Source organism: Salminus brasiliensis, chromosome 13, assembly GCF_030463535.1.
Source record: "Salminus brasiliensis chromosome 13, fSalBra1.hap2, whole genome shotgun sequence".
NCBI lineage: Eukaryota > Metazoa > Chordata > Actinopteri > Characiformes > Bryconidae > Salminus > Salminus brasiliensis.
In genome coordinates, this window is record NC_132890.1 from 13,052,317 (window position 1) to 13,057,316 (window position 5,000).

At 46.2% G+C, this 5,000-nt stretch overlaps 3 non-coding genes across 3 annotated transcripts; all 3 read left to right on the plus strand.

The window, feature by feature from the left end:
• Nucleotides 1-1,293: 1,293 nt before the first annotated feature.
• Nucleotides 1,294-1,412, plus strand: LOC140576061 (5S ribosomal RNA). The gene has a single exon (XR_011981295.1). It is a non-coding gene; the product is annotated as a 5S ribosomal RNA (ribosomal RNA).
• Nucleotides 1,413-2,802: 1,390 nt separating this feature from the next.
• LOC140576238 (5S ribosomal RNA) lies at nt 2,803-2,921 on the plus strand. The gene has a single exon (XR_011981462.1). It is a non-coding gene; the product is annotated as a 5S ribosomal RNA (ribosomal RNA).
• Nucleotides 2,922-4,311: 1,390 nt separating this feature from the next.
• Nucleotides 4,312-4,430, plus strand: LOC140576062 (5S ribosomal RNA). Its single transcript, XR_011981296.1, has one exon. It is a non-coding gene; the product is annotated as a 5S ribosomal RNA (ribosomal RNA).
• Nucleotides 4,431-5,000: the final 570 nt, after the last annotated feature.

Below are 5,000 nucleotides of genomic sequence, written 5' to 3' on the forward strand. Positions count from 1 at the left end.
CCCTTTCTTTTACATGTACGTCCTTGTGTTACATTTCATACGGCCTTTGGAGTCTTCAGAGTCGAAACATTTCAGCGTCAGATGCCGTTTAAGCCCACCTGCATGGCCTGCCATGGGATGGAAACCAATCAGTTGCAGTTTGGCTTAATTATAGCCAGTTGCTCTCAAAACAAAACACTGGAAAATATTCAACAAGAACTCTGTGGAGGGAATGCTGTGGATAAAAGTAACCCAAGCCTGCCAGTAGGGGTCAGTGTACGTTTGAGGAAACTGACAACATGGGGGGGAAAGTCTGTTACAGGATGTCAACGCAGAGCAGAACTACAACCAATCACAGTTGCAGCTCATGGGTGGGACAAGCCCAATATTTGCTGTTAAAAACAAACAAACAAACAAAAAAACACCTGCTAATTTAGATCACTTACTTAGGTCACATTAAAGCAACACATCACGAAAAGGAGTGAGCCGTGGGGCAATAACAGCACCGTTTCGTCACAGCCGTGATGTTTATTTCACCGTTACACGCAACCTCAAGTCATGGGCCGCCATTCATGGGTCCCCGTTCTCGTTTCGGGGGGCTGATTTCCAGTTGTATTGAGTTTTTTTTTAAATTCTCCTCCCAGACCTGCCTGCATCTACAACAGTTGTTCTTTTGTCCCCCTAAAGCTTCACAGAGCTCTTTGAACTTGACATGGCGACGCCACTTCCCTAAGTCAAAAGGCTGGCTGGCCCACTCAGCCCGAGCCTGCTTCACCGGCATCCCTGCGACTCGCAACTCACCTCAGAGCGATGCTTCGCCCGGCGTGCTAGCGTGAGCTTTTTTCTTTTTTTTTTTTTGCCCGGCTTCCATATTGGTAGGAAGTAGCCTCTGCATTTATCCCGTATTCCTGTTGTACCTTAGTATGTGGAATTTAGGGGTGTAAATAAAAGGAGCCAAGACAGTTGAGAAAGATTTGTGATTTTGTAATTGTCCCGTTTCACAAGCCCATTCGACTCATGTGGCTTATGTGACTTTTATGTTGACAAGGCCGAGTCTGGCGGCCGGCGTTAGCCTTTGTTGCTGAATGTTCAAGTGTCAGCCAAAAGAGCAAGTTTTGTTGTTTTATTTTTTTTGTGAAAAGAGAAGGAGGACAGGAGAGAGCAATGAAATGTGTGATTGGTTTGAATGAGCTTGGTGGGGTTGCTTTGGAAGTAAGAAAGGAGGGCGAGTAAATGTGTGTCCCCTGTAGTATGGAAAAGGCAGCCGTCTTTTGCCGCATGCTTATAAATAGGCTGAGTGGAAGCAGTGCTCTCGCTTACGGCCATACCACCCTGAGCACGCCCGATCTCGTCTGATCTCGGAAGCTAAGCAGGGTCGGGCCTGGTTAGTACTTGGATGGGAGACCGCCTGGGAATACCAGGTGCTGTAAGCTTTTGCCATCCTCAAGCACTTACATGCACATTCTTTCACTTGCTTTTCTTACTTTTACTCCATCTTACTTTACGCTTTCACAAATCTACAACGCATTACCCTTTCTTTTACATGTACGTCCTTGTGTTACATTTCATACGGCCTTTGGAGTCTTCAGAGTCGAAACATTTCAGCGTCAGATGCCGTTTAAGCCCACCTGCATGGCCTGCCATGGGATGGAAACCAATCAGTTGTAGTTTGGCTTAATTATAGCCAGTTGCTCTCAAAACAAAACACTGGAAAATATTCAACAAGAACTCTGTGGAGGGAATGCTGTGGATAAAAGTAACCCAAGCCTGCCAGTAGGGGTCAGTGTACGTTTGAGGAAACTGACAACATGGGGGGGAAAGTCTGTTACAGGATGTCAACGCAGAGCAGAACTACAACCAATCACAGTTGCAGCTCATGGGTGGGACAAGCCCAATATTTGCTGTTAAAAACAAACAAACAAACAAAAAAACACCTGCTAATTTAGATCACTTACTTAGGTCACATTAAAGCAACACATCACGAAAGGGAGTGAGCCGTGGGGCAATAACAGCACCGTTTCGTCACAGCCGTGATGTTTATTTCACCGTTACACGCAACCTCAAGTCATGGGCCGCCATTCATGGGTCCCCGTTCTCGTTTCGGGGGGCTGATTTCCAGTTGTATTGAGTTTTTTTTTAAATTCTCCTCCCAGACCTGCCTGCATCTACAACAGTTGTTCTTTTGTCCCCCTAAAGCTTCACAGAGTTCTTTGAACTTGACATGGCGACGCCACTTCCCTAAGTCAAAAGGCTGGCTGGCCCACTCAGCCCGAGCCTGCTTCACCGGCATCCCTGCGACTCGCAACTCATCTCAGAGCGATGCTTCGCCCGGCGTGCTAGCGTGAGCTTTTTTCTTTTTTTTTTTTTGCCCGGCTTCCATATTGGTAGGAAGTAGCCTCTGCATTTATCCCGTATTCCTGTTGTACCTTAGTATGTGGAATTTAGGGGTGTAAATAAAAGGAGCCAAGACAGTTGAGAAAGATTTGTGATTTTGTAATTGTCCCGTTTCACGAGCCCATTCGACTCATGTGGCTTATGTGACTTTTATGTTGACAAGGCCGAGTCTGGCGGCCGGCGTTAGCCTTTGTTGCTGAATGTTCAAGTGTCAGCCAAAAGAGCAAGTTTTGTTGTTTTATTTTTTTTGTGAAAAGAGAAGGAGGACAGGAGAGAGCAATGAAATGTGTGATTGGTTTGAATGAGCTTGGTGGGGTTGCTTTGGAAGTAAGAAAGGAGGGCGAGTAAATGTGTGTCCCCTGTAGTGTGGAAAAGGCAGCCGTCTTTTGCCGCATGCTTATAAATAGGCTGAGTGGAAGCAGTGCTCTCGCTTACGGCCATACCACCCTGAGCACGCCCGATCTCGTCTGATCTCGGAAGCTAAGCAGGGTTGGGCCTGGTTAGTACTTGGATGGGAGACCGCCTGGGAATACCAGGTGCTGTAAGCTTTTGCCATCCTCAAGCACTTACATGCACATTCTTTCACTTGCTTTTCTTACTTTTACTCCATCTTACTTTACGCTTTCACAAATCTACAACGCATTACCCTTTCTTTTACATGTACGTCCTTGTGTTACATTTCATACGGCCTTTGGAGTCTTCAGAGTCGAAACATTTCAGCGTCAGATGCCGTTTAAGCCCACCTGCATGGCCTGCCATGGGATGGAAACCAATCAGTTGTAGTTTGGCTTAATTATAGCCAGTTGCTCTCAAAACAAAACACTGGAAAATATTCAACAAGAACTCTGTGGAGGGAATGCTGTGGATAAAAGTAACCCAAGCCTGCCAGTAGGGGTCAGTGTACGTTTGAGGAAACTGACAACATGGGGGGGAAAGTCTGTTACAGGATGTCAACGCAGAGCAGAACTACAACCAATCACAGTTGCAGCTCATGGGTGGGACAAGCCCAATATTTGCTGTTAAAAACAAACAAACAAACAAAAAAACACCTGCTAATTTAGATCACTTACTTAGGTCACATTAAAGCAACACATCACGAAAGGGAGTGAGCCGTGGGGCAATAACAGCACCGTTTCGTCACAGCCGTGATGTTTATTTCACCGTTACACGCAACCTCAAGTCATGGGCCGCCATTCATGGGTCCCCGTTCTCGTTTCGGGGGGCTGATTTCCAGTTGTATTGAGTTTTTTTTTAAATTCTCCTCCCAGACCTGCCTGCATCTACAACAGTTGTTCTTTTGTCCCCCTAAAGCTTCACAGAGTTCTTTGAACTTGACATGGCGACGCCACTTCCCTAAGTCAAAAGGCTGGCTGGCCCACTCAGCCCGAGCCTGCTTCACCGGCATCCCTGCGACTCGCAACTCATCTCAGAGCGATGCTTCGCCCGGCGTGCTAGCGTGAGCTTTTTTCTTTTTTTTTTTTTGCCCGGCTTCCATATTGGTAGGAAGTAGCCTCTGCATTTATCCCGTATTCCTGTTGTACCTTAGTATGTGGAATTTAGGGGTGTAAATAAAAGGAGCCAAGACAGTTGAGAAAGATTTGTGATTTTGTAATTGTCCCGTTTCACGAGCCCATTCGACTCATGTGGCTTATGTGACTTTTATGTTGACAAGGCCGAGTCTGGCGGCCGGCGTTAGCCTTTGTTGCTGAATGTTCAAGTGTCAGCCAAAAGAGCAAGTTTTGTTGTTTTATTTTTTTTGTGAAAAGAGAAGGAGGACAGGAGAGAGCAATGAAATGTGTGATTGGTTTGAATGAGCTTGGTGGGGTTGCTTTGGAAGTAAGAAAGGAGGGCGAGTAAATGTGTGTCCCCTGTAGTGTGGAAAAGGCAGCCGTCTTTTGCCGCATGCTTATAAATAGGCTGAGTGGAAGCAGTGCTCTCGCTTACGGCCATACCACCCTGAGCACGCCCGATCTCGTCTGATCTCGGAAGCTAAGCAGGGTCGGGCCTGGTTAGTACTTGGATGGGAGACCGCCTGGGAATACCAGGTGCTGTAAGCTTTTGCCATCCTCAAGCACTTACATGCACATTCTTTCACTTGCTTTTCTTACTTTTACTCCATCTTACTTTACGCTTTCACAAATCTACAACGCATTACCCTTTCTTTTACATGTACGTCCTTGTGTTACATTTCATACGGCCTTTGGAGTCTTCAGAGTCGAAACATTTCAGCGTCAGATGCCGTTTAAGCCCACCTGCATGGCCTGCCATGGGATGGAAACCAATCAGTTGTAGTTTGGCTTAATTATAGCCAGTTGCTCTCAAAACAAAACACTGGAAAATATTCAACAAGAACTCTGTGGAGGGAATGCTGTGGATAAAAGTAACCCAAGCCTGCCAGTAGGGGTCAGTGTACGTTTGAGGAAACTGACAACATGGGGGGGAAAGTCTGTTACAGGATGTCAACGCAGAGCAGAACTACAACCAATCACAGTTGCAGCTCATGGGTGGGACAAGCCCAATATTTGCTGTTAAAAACAAACAAACAAACAAAAAAACACCTGCTAATTTAGATCACTTACTTAGGTCACATTAAAGCAACACATCACGAAAGGGAGTGAGCCGTGGGG